Source organism: Electrophorus electricus, chromosome 1 (genome assembly GCF_041902795.1).
Source record: "Electrophorus electricus isolate QZ-2024a chromosome 1, ASM4190279v1, whole genome shotgun sequence".
Taxonomy (NCBI): domain Eukaryota; kingdom Metazoa; phylum Chordata; class Actinopteri; order Gymnotiformes; family Gymnotidae; genus Electrophorus; species Electrophorus electricus.
Window position 1 is genome coordinate 14228833 of NC_137497.1, and position 14474 is coordinate 14243306.

The 14474-nt window shown below is 40.5% G+C and overlaps 2 long non-coding RNA genes across 2 annotated transcripts in view; both read left to right on the forward strand.

Moving 5' to 3' along the window:
- The window catches only part of LOC145657174 (uncharacterized), a 454169-nt gene that overhangs the window by 102823 nt on the left and 336872 nt on the right, over positions 1–14474 (forward strand). The gene's annotated exons all lie outside the window — the stretch shown is intronic.
- Positions 1262–4245, forward strand: LOC145657203 (uncharacterized). Its single transcript, XR_014122978.1, has 3 exons — positions 1262–1305; positions 3053–3177; positions 3305–4245. It is a non-coding gene; the product is annotated as an uncharacterized LOC145657203 (long non-coding RNA).

Below are 14474 nucleotides of genomic sequence, written 5' to 3' on the forward strand. Positions count from 1 at the left end.
TGGCATGCGAGCAGCTTGTGGCTCGTTCATGCAGAGAACATCTAATCTTTACTAACCTTGTCTTTTTCGTTTTTACGTAGACCCTTAGAACATGCCTCACTTTTCCCCGTCATCCTGTAGATTTAGATAGTAGATATAGGACAGATATATACTCTGTGCTTTCCTCAATAAAGTGGAACTCTCTTGATTCACTACCCTGGTGTCAGTGTCTCTTGACTTCCCCAGATCGATCTGACTACAGAGGATGGAGGGCATAGGGTAACTTGGAAGAGATCAGACCTGAAGGACTGGTCACTTTGAACCAGTTTCTAACAGTGTTGGTCAGAAGTGGGATACTGTGCAGGTAAGTGACAGCCTAGTATTTAATGTGTCTTCTTCCTGCTCAATATCTCTGTGCTTAAATTTAGTTTAAATTTAGTTTAGGTGCGTTTTTATCTCAAATAAGGTGGAAGAAGTCTCGTCCATTAGTACGAGCTGAATGTTGAATTTTGTATTTGTTATCCTGCCTGTTGAAAAGGTGGAGGAAGTCTCATCTATTGGCACGAGTTGAATTTTGTGTACACTGTGTAAAGATTTGTTATCCTGCCTGAGACTTATTGAAACACAATTTACTGTTTATTGGTGAACCCTCCCTCCTCTGTACCTATTTGAGAGCTCTTTGTATAGTTGTATACTGGTTGTGATTTTGTTGGGTGACCCATGGGTTCCGTTGTTGGTTATGTAAAACCCAAAAAAGGGGAAACCCCAAAGGATTGGATGTTTCGGTGTGGTTTGAGCACACATTGTGAGCTGTACATTGATAGTCTGGCTGGTTGGACTGAATGTGCTGGGTTTAGACACTATCCATGTACAGGCTCGTTTGAAAGGGAGTTTATAGTGCTTAGTGCTATGTTTATTTATGAGTGATATGGGGAGCCTAGCTGGGATTTTCAATATATGAAGAATTCTTGGCAGACCTGGAGTAAGGCCAAGCCAGCGTGGGACAAGCCGCATGGTGTAAAACCCAATAAGACTCCTGGGTCTGAAATAGTCATTTTTGCTGCCACACAGCTGAAAGGATCTCCTCCTCCACTTGTGAAGCATGCACTGATAAGAGAAGCTGCCACTCAGGCAGATGTTTCTGTGTCAAAGGCCACACACACATCTGAGCTGAATCAGGAAGCTGAGAGGGGGACTTCTGGGGGAGGAGCGGATGGCAAGCCGCACCCGCCCTCTATACTAACCTCGCCTCTCTACAGCAGGGTGAGACTTCGGCGCACGGCTCCAGCCACCCTGTGAATATTTCTACTCCATTCATGATACTGGGTGAGAAACTGTGTAGAGTTATGCCTCCTAGCATGACTGATATTAAAAATAGGTGGCTATCACATTTTTGTAGATGATTCATGTTAATGCCCCTTCATGCATATACGCTATGTCCTTGATGTGTGAAACTGTCTCCATGTTTTCTCATTGCTTGGTGCTGAATGATATCGATCTGTGTTTCTTACAAACTCAGGGTACACAACAGGACTGCTCTCACTGGGTTAATTAGGGCTGTAGTCCTGATAAAAATGGTCTAATCCGTGACCCGGATGGGCGTATCACCCTTCCTAAATCTATTTTGCCAGTACTTGCTAGTGATTGTAGACAGGTTTTCCACGTGGACTGAGGCGTTTCCTTGTTCTAAGGAAGACACCTGCACTGTGGTTAAAATCCTGGCCATGGAGATAATACCGAGGTACGGTGTGCCTCGGGTAATAGATTCGGATCAGGGACCCTGTTTTATTTCTAAGGTAATTCAGAAACTATGCACCTACCTAACTATTGACTGGAAGTTTCACATCTCTTATCATCCTCAGTCATCTGGCATTGTTGAGAGAATGAATCATACCTTGAAAGAAAGGTTAACAAAGGTCATGATGGAAACAGGAAAGAAGTGGATAGATCTACTGCCAGCAGTGTTGTGTGAGATCAGAATGACGCCCAGTGCCACCACCAAATTGTCTCCATTTGAAGTAAATTTTGGTAGACCCCAACGCAACGTCTCTGCTTATCAGCCATAATGTAACTGCTTGACCGAGAGCTCCTAACTCGAGGTCATCTGCTCCCTCTTCTTGCATACTTTACCCCTCCCTTTCTCTTTTGCTCTCCCCATCTCTCTCTACATACATGAGCAGCTCATGGCTGGGTCATGCTGACTGCATCTAATCTTTACTAACCTGCTTCTTTCCTTTCTATGTAGAGCCTTAGAACATTCCTCACTTTTCCCTGTCATCCTGTATATTTATATAGTAGATATAGGACACACACACACACACATATATATATATATATATATATATATATATATATATATATATATATATATATATATGCTAACTGGCTTGTTAACTAACGGTAGGGTTTAGGCATTTTATATCTAATATTAGCTAGCTAGCTAACATTATCCCAAACATGTGGCTAGAGTTAGTTTAGCCTCCTGTATTGACACTGTATTTTCATTATGTAGCCCCGCCCATTTTCGGCAGTCGATTTTTCAGCCTTTTGACTTGAAACTATTCTGTTTACACTGGTGTTTGTAATGCTGAGTTACAGAAGATTGATGTAAAATAATCAACGGCTTCCACCAATGAAAGAACCTCATATGGCTTAGAACCCCAAACGAGCACAACACGCTTTGGGGTCCCTGCTGTCTCACTTTGTGCAGTACACCACTGTCTTCGTACAGTTTTCCTGAAGGTACAAAAGGAATTCTGTACAGGTATTGCTGGGTCACAGGTGATAGAACCATGGAGTGGCCATTTTACCTCTGCAGCTGAATGTGTGCATGGACTTTTGTTCAGTGCAACTGGAGTGCATGTGGAGGATAGGATGGACCTCCCTGAGGAGTTCCACAGTTCAGTCATTGAAGCTGTGTATGATGAGCTCCTCAGAAGAATTAAGGCCAGGAAAAATGTGAATGTGACCCAAGCATTCATCAGTGGTGGTTTGGTGCTTGGAGGAGCTTTATCATTTGTTAAGGTTATACAGAGGAAAGATGTGGCCCATTTCCTCTACTGTCCCTCCATAGACGGCCCCGGATCTGCAAAGCCAACAACAGTAAGGACCATTGTATCTGGTGTGGCTGAAGCTAAGACCAGGCAGACACACTGGATACATCGCCTAATGGGGAGGATCTCAAGAACTGTCAGGAAGGTAAAGTAGTGGTCTATTTTATATATTTATGTTCTTAATGAATTTAGTAGCATGACAGTCCATGGAGGAACAAGACCAAGCTTTGAGTTCTGGTGTTTCTGATGGTATTTCTTTCTCCTTGTTTTAGATCTACACCAGAAGCCGAACTCTCTGGAGAAGATGTCAGAGCTCTTTCTCACAGAGGATAAGCTCCATGTTTAAAAAAAAAAAAGTAAACACTTCACAAGTGAGGATGTGTTTATGCTCTCCTTTATGAAGAATTAGTTCCATATTTAAAAAATGTGGAAATAAATAAAGATGTACTGATGTAAAATGTAGACCAGTCACTTCACTCACTATCTGACAGGATATATAGACACATGTAGAGAGAGAATAAGGCACCATAAAACCCATAAACACGTAAATTTCATAGAACAAGTTTCAGTATGTAAATTCTCTTTAAGGTGTTTACAACATGTAGACAGTGGAAGGATTTTTGATGTGCTGGTAATGGTAGCAGTTCCTGGGATGAGCAGAGATTGGACATTGAGACCGCTTCCAAACGCACAACAGCCTTGACAGGCACACACGCCTGCTCCCTGCTTTCATAGACCCAGTCAGTGCAAACACCAGGAATTATAAGCAGAGGCATATCGGAATAGCGGCAAACGAATAAGAACAACAGGGTGCCTTTGTAACACGTTTCAAGTAGAAACTAGTACTGTGTAAATGATCTATCATATGTCAGGTTTATATATGCTTATATTGTGTGGTATCTGGAATTTCTAACCGTCATTTGAAAATTAAGTACCAGAATCCTTTATCGTTTTATTTGAAACTGTATGCTTGATATTTAGCTTACTTTGAACTCTGTTCTCAGACATATATAGCGACGTGTACGGTGTATGTATGAATATTAAGTCTTTATCATCACGGTGCTCTACTGGGATACTTGTAAAAGGAGTTTGAGTTACCTCCAAAATGGAGGCGCTGTGTATTGTATTCACCCACTGACATCGAGTACTGTATATTAATTTGGGGAGAATCCAGATGTACATTTGTTGACTTCTCACTTACTTAAAAAATGGAATAAAGTGACTTGGCCCTAAGATGAATGAAAATGTAGTCTCCAAAGCTGCCGCTTCTCAGGGCTGCAGTCGTGTGTGTTTACCGTGCGAACTTCTCCGTCTGTCATTCACGTTTAATTCCGTTACACCGCTTACCTGAAGTGGGTCACCACAGTAATGTGTTGTCTCTGTGATTTATAAAGCTGTCTGCTGATGACATGTAGATTCTTCAGTCCAAAGATGACAGACAAGGCATCGACAACTTCATCAAGTATTTGTGAAGGCCACAACGACTAGTAGATTTACTATTTAATGCTGTGTAACTTAGCTATCTGCTAACAGTACAGTTCCATTAACAGCGAGTTAACGTCGTTCAGCGTAAAAGGGTTTTTATTCCAGTACAAATGAACAAAATTGCTTTGATTTCCTTGAGATACACTACATACCAAGCGAAGCAAATCCTTAAAAACAAATTTAGAAAAACCTCTGACTCGTTGGATTAATATACAAGCAGGAAATGTTCTGGTCAATACTTTGCTAGCTGGCTAGTGTTTGCTAACTAGCTAGTGTTAACACAGACTTGCCAGTCAGACATGGGCGTTTTGTCATTTTCATGCTGACTTATTTCACCTGATCAGTCATTGATGGAAAAATGATGTTAAATTATATGCTGATGGTGTAGGGATCTGTGCTGTGTGTCTACGGATAGAGGGTAAGTGTCCTCCTTTATTTTCCTTACTAAATATTTGCAATTTGAATAAAAAACAAGGTAAGTCCATTTGGTGGTAATCTGTGTGCGTGTGTGTGTGTGTGTGCTTGCTGCTCCTGAGGTTTCCAGGCAGCTTAATACTGGAGAATCTCTTATCCTGGTTGTTCCCATCTCAGTGCCAGTTGAGATGTTTATTAACAGGACTAGTGACACCAGTCCAAACGCAGTCAGGTCAGTGTGTCTCTGAGTATGAGCAGAGAGTGTCATTCAGTTCCAGTCTGCAGCTGAAAGAGTCTGACAGTGGCGTTTACATCATATGGGACATCAGGAATAAGGAGATTGTATTCACCTTTAGGGTCACCGTAGAAGGTAAGACTTTAACCCGCCTGAGCACAGTCATGTTCAGGATACTCTCAGGTAACCTCATGTGTAAATCAAATAGCAAGATTTTATTTTCTTTATGTTTCTATCTGTGTGATTTTTGGTTGCTTATAAGTCTGCTGTCATTGTAGGAAAGAACACAGACACCGACATGACTTTTGCTCCAGTGAAAGGTGAGTATTTATTATAATCTGCTGTTTTGTATTTCCATTAGTTTTAACTATATACTTCAGTATTAAGACAATCAAAATATAGTAAAACTCAGTTTTGAATAATAAACACATTTACTGACCTCATAAATGCCTCATGCAGTGTTTGAGTGGACTTACTATGCTATACAATACTGGCAGTGCATGTGCACGCGCACACACACAAGCACACACACAATCATCAGAGCCTTGGTTTTATCGAGTGTGGTCCTGTTGGTAATGTAAAGATTGTTATTCCCACTGAAGATCAGGGAGGTCAAAGCACAGGGATTTCTGATGTAATAATTCAATATAATAATAATATTCCCTTATTATGACTATAATATTTGCTTAATCTAATAACCGAATAATCCTGAAATATTCATAAACAACTAAAACCAGAACAATGGCTATTTTTTTCCACTTTGAATATAATTCCCCTCTGATTATGCCTGACTAGCAGGTGGGATTCCCAGGGTTCCAGATTAATGGGGCCAAGATACTGATGGCGGAACCTTCCAGAAGCTCCTCGTTTCTCGGCCAGGACTCTGGCACTGGGGATGTGAAATCCCATAATCTCCCATCATCCTCACCAGCAGCTCCGCCCAGTCTGGGGTCTGAACCAGTGACATGCTCAGCAACAATGTTTCTATGGTATTAAGAGCAGACCAGTAGATGGACAGGTAAGGTAGATGGACAGGTAAGTAAAACATCATGATGTCAGCCATCAGGAGGTAGAGTAGTCTCTGTAAAGCTTTATTAAAAGGAAAAATAAATGTAAAAAAAAACAAAAACAAAAAAAACAAAAAAAAAAAACACATGTACAAAAATTCCAGCTGTCTTAGAAAAATTCCTCCTCTCTCATGTTATCACACACAAAAACACAGGCTGCACATTTAGGACAAACATCAAATGCGCTGCAGTAAAACGCGGTTCCCACCTCTGACGCATCGCGGTTAAGGGGGCGGATATTTACACATATTACTAATTTGTCATTTCTGTTTCTGATCATGTGTCTCATCAGAACACAGCTGGCCCGACGTGACCAGGACACAGACACACACACACACGCACTATTTGAACTGGTTATCAATAAGGGTTCCCTTCATCTTTGCCTTCTTAGCTTCTAGTTCAGGCTGAAAAAAAGAAAAAAGAGCAAAGCAGTTACACACACACACACACAGAACATGTACACATTAAAACACACTGTGCCACACCAACACGCATTGAATATCTACACACTTCATTATATTTAACACACCACAAAGGTGTTTTTCATTATATATAACACACTGAACATGCCGTGTGAACGCAGTCTCATGTGGAACACACAGCCTGTGCTGTTCACCTAATCAGACAAATTTTCCCCTCAGTTCTACACGAGAGCTTTTACCCTCGCCTGATAGTCAGGTGTGTTCCACCGTGTGAGGGAGACGGTGGGTATATTTATTTGGTTATCTTTGTGAGCATGACTGTCAGAAAGTGTGTGTTCTCACCAGCTCTTTTCTTTTGTGTGTGTATGTGTGTGGGGTCTCACCAGTTCCTGCAGTCTTTTCTTACTCATTCCTTTCCTCTCTAGTTGTTTCTCAATTACTTTTGCATTCTGAGTATAACAGTCTGCCACCTCCCTCTGGAAGAAGCAGCCAATTACAACGTTCACATCACTTATTGTTTTAAATATTCCCTTTTAGAAAAAAAAGAAATCAAATCAATTACTACAATATTCATTATAATGTTGATATGTATGAATTTGAATCTTTCAGGTATTTCAAAGCAATCACAAGTGTATCACATCAGACAACTGGTCACATCACAACAGGGAGGCAATCCCACTACATCTGAAGGACATGTGGAACTATGCAACTGCTTACACCAGGCAAGGGCACCCCAGGCGAAGCCACACCAGCAGGTTCCAGGTCCAGCCCACAGGACCCCTGGTCTGCATATGACTGTACTTCATCTAGGCCAACACACCTTCCTAAACTCATCAGGTAATTACCAAGCCCTTCACACCTCACTCCGGTGTGTGGAAGCAGGCCAGTGATCTGTGCAGAGTATAACGCACATCCTCAGCTAACTCAGGTAACTCCAAATACCCTGCTTAAAGAATAAACACTGTGTACTAACAACAGCCAAACACGTATTCTGGCTAGAACTCTAGAATAATCTAAATTTTTATCATGAGCGAATCACAATCCATGCGCTTTGGTTTCAGTACAAAGATCCAATCGCAGCACAGCACTCACTGCCTCGATCCCTTCCTCTTCCTCATCAATGATTAACATGGTAACAGATCTGTACTTGCCCATGTCTTTGATGCGTTTCATCAGCACCTGGAAGACCGTTGTAAACACACACACACACACACACACACACACACACACACACACACACACACACCTGATAGTTAGGCAGCTAGACATGACAAAAAAGTGAAAGGTTCATTCAGCCAATATGAATGATCTGAGTTCAATACTTAATTAAATCTCTGTATTAACAATTCACTATTTGCCATACAGTAGACAGCTCTGCCTTGAGATCTGAAGTAAATTTCTTTTTTATGTAATATGGAATGTAACGTGAAAAATACATTCTGGTTTTAAAAAAATTCTCTTTTCTATCACTGTCAGTGTTACAACGCTACCACCTATTAGTAGATCGACTCAGTCTGGTTTTGTAGATTCATTTTTTTCACTTTATCAGATGCCTAAATGACAGAAAAATACATATAAACAAGTGTAAAACAAGCAATGTAAACACAAAACTCCACCAACAAACATATGTACAAGACAAGCCTTATAGGTGCAAAAAAACACAGAACCAAGGAGTGGAACTGATCGATCTTGAATCGCTAAATTGCAACTGTACCTAGAACAGTTTTATTGTTTTAGGATGGTTTGCAGTTTTGGGGAGTTTTGTTTTGTATTTTTGTTGATAGAAATATATGACTAGGGTTGCACAAGGCAGTGTGAACAGCAGGGCTCTTACACGCGTTTCCTGAACTTCCAGGGAGTCCCGTAGGGATGCAAGAATTCCCTGAACACGGATGTGACTATTTTAATGAAAGAGGAATCATTTTGGTCAATTTTTTAAATCTAAATGCAGTTAGCATAAATTCCAGTGGGATGAAAGGCGTGTTGAATTCTAACTTCTGCTCTTTGGATATCAATAGGTGAAATGGCTATGACTGTGTGGATTATTCTGTAATCTGGATTAGGATGAAGTGAATCAAAAGAGTTCCACTTTATTGAGGAAAGCACAGAGTATATATGTGTCCTATATCTACTATCTAAATCTACAGGATGACGGGGAAAAATGAGGAATGTTCTAAGGGTCTACGTAGACAGGAAAGAAGCAGGTTAGTAAAGATTAGATGCAGTCAGCATGACCCAGCCATGAGCTGCTTGCGTGTGTAGAGAGAGATAGGGAGAGCGAAAGAGAAAGGGAGAGGTAAAGTATTCAAGAAGAGGGAGCGGATGACCTCGGGTGAGGAGCTCTCGGTCAAGCAGTTACATTATGGCTGATAAACGTGTTGTCAGATTAAACGGCAGTGGTTTTGTCCCAGTGCCCTGTGGAGATGATCAGGACATGTCTCTCAGTGATGCGAATGCTTAGACCAAATGCTTAGACAGCTGGAGTGATGGTGTTGTGTGTGACAATGGGCTTGTCCTTATAGGGATCTTTAAAAGCTGTTGATGATGCTCTTATGGCATCCACTTGTGCAGAATGTGTAGCTAAGCTTTCCCTCCCTGCCTCTCACTTTCATTAATTTATGTATTTTTTCCTCTTGGTTGTTACTGGGATGATGAGCGTACCCATAGATGAAATTGTGGCTGTTCTCATGCCCCCACCTTGTCTCAGAATTTGTCCAGGAAAGAATAAGTACAATGTTAACCTCAATAATCTAATTTTAAATGAACTATTCTAACCCATTTACTGTTGGTTTGGAGGACTATCTCCCAATATTTCCAGTGCCATTACATGTGTGAGCACATGCGGGTGAAAGTGTAAGTGCACTGCATGTTCCCACTAACACCAGCTAAGGCTTACAGTGGGCAGAGGAGGAGGCAGTGATTGAGAGTCCCAGTTTAAGTGGACTAAAGTGGTGTCACAAGTTCATAATGTCATTAGCCAGAATAGCAATTCAGTGGAACTTATTATATTATGGACATGGTGCTCTGGGGAAATCTTGGTCCACAGACAATATCCATGTTGACTTCAGGCAAAACAACAAATATGGGAGAAAAGCATACCTCCCAACAGCATGTTTTTCTTAAAAGCCTCCACTTGCCATCATCTTTTGAGAGCACAGAGATATCTGGAAGATCCACAAGTGTGCCACAAGTCTACTTGTAATTGTAAAAATTACTTGTTGAATAATTTCTCCAAAAATATTGCTTGTGCCTGAAATACGAGACAGTCTGCGATCTCCTTTTCATTCTTCCCATGTGCCTGTCAGCTTTTGTGGGTTGAGCAAGTGAAAAAGATGCCTAGTGAGCAGGTAGATATTTTATTGTTCTTGTTGAGAACCTAACAACTTAGCAAATTAACCTGGACCAAACCAGATTTAAGGAAACCAGAACTTGAGGGTCAGGTTTTCCGGTAAAGCAAAAGTATCAGCAAAGAGAGAGTGAGTGAGTCAGAGATAGTAGCTGTTCTTTCCTGGCTGTCTCTGTGTTACCAGAAGTATACTGACACCTTTATCATTTTTACTGGTGTGTAAATGCACAATTGAAGCAATGACTTTGTATTTCATCAAGTGTCATGTGACACAAAAATCTGCTGATTATTTAAACAAATCAGAAGCCTCTGGGTCATATACAAATGTCTAGTGCCAGAAGCATTTTATAGTCCCATATGTGCAAGCTGAACAATTTTCATAATTTGCTGTTGTTTTAGTCCTGTTTGACCATCATTTTGCCTTGTTAATATGGCCATGTGTCTGAAAATCCTTTGTCATGGAGAATAATGCATGGTGTTGTAGGATAATGTATGTCTTGGACTGTTTCTTGATGAGGCAATAAATGAACAAAATATGGAAATATTAGTTTTAGCTCTCAGCATTTCTTGTTTAAAGGGTCTTAGGCTAGTGATATGTGCATTATTTTTTCTGTGATGTTCTTCTTCTATGCTTCTATGCTACTCTGTTGTCTTTCAGTAACAGTTCCAAAAATTCTGCCTTTGCTTTAGTTCTGCTTTATTAATATATTTGCTTGTGCGAGAATTAGACCAGGGACAAGCATGATATCTCAAACATTTCCTGAGATGTCAGTGTTACTCTTCATAAATCTTCATAAATCAAAAACACACTGAGGAACTCTGGCCACATTTCATTTGAGCATACCCATGCACTGTGTAATCTTCGATATGCAATAGTAGACTAATTAAATAAGTTGTACATTTTTCAGGGTTATTAGCATGGAACATATACTTTCAAAGCATCGGCACAGTGGAGGCACTGAGATAGTGAGTGTTGCAAGTGTGCCGTGCCCAGCAGGGTGGCTGGAGTTTTCCAGCATGTCACTGTCACTGCAGAGTGGTCAGCCACCCAAAATATCTTGGCAACTGCAGTCATTTGGTCAGAAGCAAACCACTGATAAAGGGCTAGAAAATGTGTAGAAATGTGGATGGCGGCAGAATGGACCATGGACTCTAACTATGCAACCACAAGGTGCCTCTTGTAACGCTTCGAGTTAGTCCTATTTAAATTATGCTCCAACCCAGATTAGCAGAGAGCTTTGGAACTGGTAGAGAGAAGCCTGTGAAGCACGTGGAGGAGACACGAGTCAGACTCAACTCAGTTATGCAATAATCTTGCCGGTTTATTCACTACGTGACAGAGGCTTGCTCTTGGAATCCTGTTGACAGTGCGTACATGAACTGTAGAAACGTACAAAGCTCATAAACACGTTAACAGAGAAATTAAATTAAGGACAAAAGAATCGCTGGGTCCAGTAAGGTCCGTCATGTACAGTACAAAAAAAAGTCTTCTCCTGTGTGGCATTCATGCACATGCATTTTACGTAAAACACAACTTAAAGGGACAGCAGACAAATTACTGCCCGTTACACTCTACACAGCAGTAGGTATTTAGAATATAGTGCTGTGTGAGCGTATACACAGCAGCAAATTCTGTTTCTATTTCTATTTCTATGTGTATCAGAGGGTTTCTTCTAAAACCACTAGGAATGTTCAAAAGACCTCTGCGTCATAGAGAACTGGCACAGCCAATAGGAAGGAAGCTTTCATACCGGGGTGGAGAGAGCGGCGGAAAGTTCATTAATATTCATAAAGCTGTTAACACAATAGGAGCGGGTACTGGCGCAGACAATCACACGCTACTGTGTAAGTGATTGGTAGCTAGCTAGTGTTTGTCCACACTCCAATTATAATCAGTCGTTAGGCTTACTGACCTTTAGAATTCACATCAAAAGATGAGAGGTGTCAGTAGATATGGAAAAGAGGAAAGGTGGCTGCACAAAGCTGCCACCAATAAGACCAAACCACAGTGCTCAGAAAGCAAACAACGTTCAGGTACGTGTATACACATTTTATTTAAACGCTGAAATGAAGGAGCATGTGTTTTTGAATCTTTAAATTGTATGGTATACCTTAAAAATGTTTGTACTGGTGCCTCTAGAATGAAACAAATAGAAATACATTTTTAGTGCATTTTAATAAAAGGTTGTTTGGCTATGATGGAAGGTTGTGTATGGTTATGTGTGCTTGTGTGTCAGTATGTAAATTCTTGTGTGAAAAATACCTTGTATACTTTGTTTAGGCTCTTGATGTGGGTGTGCACAGTCCAGAAACTAGAGACAGCACACATTTTGCTCCATGTGTTCTACCTCCAATCAATGGTAGCCATCCACTACCATTTCAGAGAAAAAAAGGTAAAGAACTATAAAGTCTATACATTCTAGAGAAAATTACATGGCAATTAATACCTGTTGGTTTTTAACACATGGTTTCATATGAAGAGTCAGAAGATATTTTTAAACTGAGCCTTCTCATCTAGCTCTTGATGTGGGTGTGCACAGTCCAGAAACTAGAGACAGCACACATTTTGTGTGTCTGTCTGTGTGTGTATATGTTACTTTTCAGGGAATAAAACTGTCTGTACATGTTTAAAAAATGTCAGTATAAGAAGTCAGTATAACTTTGGGAAGGAAGGCTATGTTCCAAACACAAGTCACTCGTTGTCTTCCAGTGAATCAAATAAACACATCAGTATAATGGATTGTAATTGACATGGTGTGCCAGAATTGTACGTTTAGTATTCATGTTTGAAGAATTACATAACTTTTGCTCTCTTAGCCTTCATCTTTATTCAAGGCTTTATGACTTATCTTGGGATATGCATCAAACCTTACCAATGTACTGCTAGTCAGATTCTCTCCACCTAGTTCCACAGTTAAATTGTGCCAGATTCTGACATCGTTGTGCGATTCAACACAGCTGGCATGTACACTATTATAGCTGTAATTAAGGTAGCCACGCTAAAGACCACAAATTACTGAAGAAAAGATATCTGACATTTAAGGAGAGAGACTCAGAGCTGAGTCCTACTGAGAGAGCAGCTCCGTGACTTCTTCATCCAAAAGTTCAGTAGACAGGAGAATCCCAAAGTTACAATCATCTATGTTATGCTAATTTTTGCTGATATGACTTCAAAGCCATCCCCACTCTAACCAATTTCTTTGGGTTTGCCAGTAACACTAGTTGACCATAGCATAAAGATAATGTTTTGTTCTGTCCTATTTGTTGATATTTCAAACTGAATAGTAAGAAAAGGCAATACACAGTGACCAATAAGCAATAAATAGTTAATGAAAAGCTACAGACACACTGTTAAATGGGCTGACCCAGATATTTATCACCAGAGACCTAGAGCCCTAAACACTTGCCCAAGTCATTGTTTTGACTTATCTGGGTCCTAATCAGATGATTCATACTATAGCTAAGCAATTTGACCAAGGAGTACATTTCACTGCGCATCATTTTTAAAACCATGACAAAAACAATACAGTTTTCCATCTATGTCACCAGCCCAGCACACAGCCAGTCTCATCGATGGAGCTTTCATAACTTAGAAAGGACCAGCTCAATAAGCCCTTGGTGCTAGATGCTATACACAAATGGTGCACTGTCTGAACTGGACCTAGAGTAGGAAATGAAAAGTAATTAACTAGTAATAGTAATCGCATGGACTGAGAGATTTATTGAGTCCATTCTCTCTCTCGTTCCCTCTCTCTATCTCTCTCTCTCTGAGGCATTTTCATTATTTATTGCCTAGCTAACAAATCTGCAGAGACATCTGAAAACCTCTGAGTTCAGCTTGATAAAGAAAATGTTTTTAACCCAACAAAAACCCAATCTGTTTAGTGAAAGGTTGAAGCTCATTTTCTTAAAGAGCAGGGTGCAGTGTTGATCTCTAGCTTGCAGACCACATCTATACCAGCTCCATTCCTGAGTCACCTGCTACATGCTAGCTAGCTTAGCTACCTTTGCGGATTTTCAACTTTCATTATTAGGTTTTACACGTGTGATGTTTACAGCGTGTACTGTTTCTGATACACGTTGGCTTGATTTTCGTGTGGTTGAATGAGCAGATAAATTGATTAAAATCTAAAGGGAAAAAACCTTGAACCGTGCAAGATTTAGCAGGTTTAGCAAATTGATATTTATGTAGAGATGGTACTTGTGGCATAATTATGATGTAATAAAGGGGCTGTGAAGTCACACAAGTTATCACATTAATCACGCCTTTCACCATTCCCATAGTACTCATTTGCTTCGTTGCTGCTTATTGTATTTGGCTGAGGTCTGTTCCCCAAATACTAAAAGGCTTATCGATCTTTAGAATTCACATCAAAAGACGAGAGGCGCCAGTAGATATGGAAAAGAGGAAAGGTGGCTGCACAAAGCTGCCACCAATAAGACCAAACCACAGTGCTCAGAAAGCAAACAACA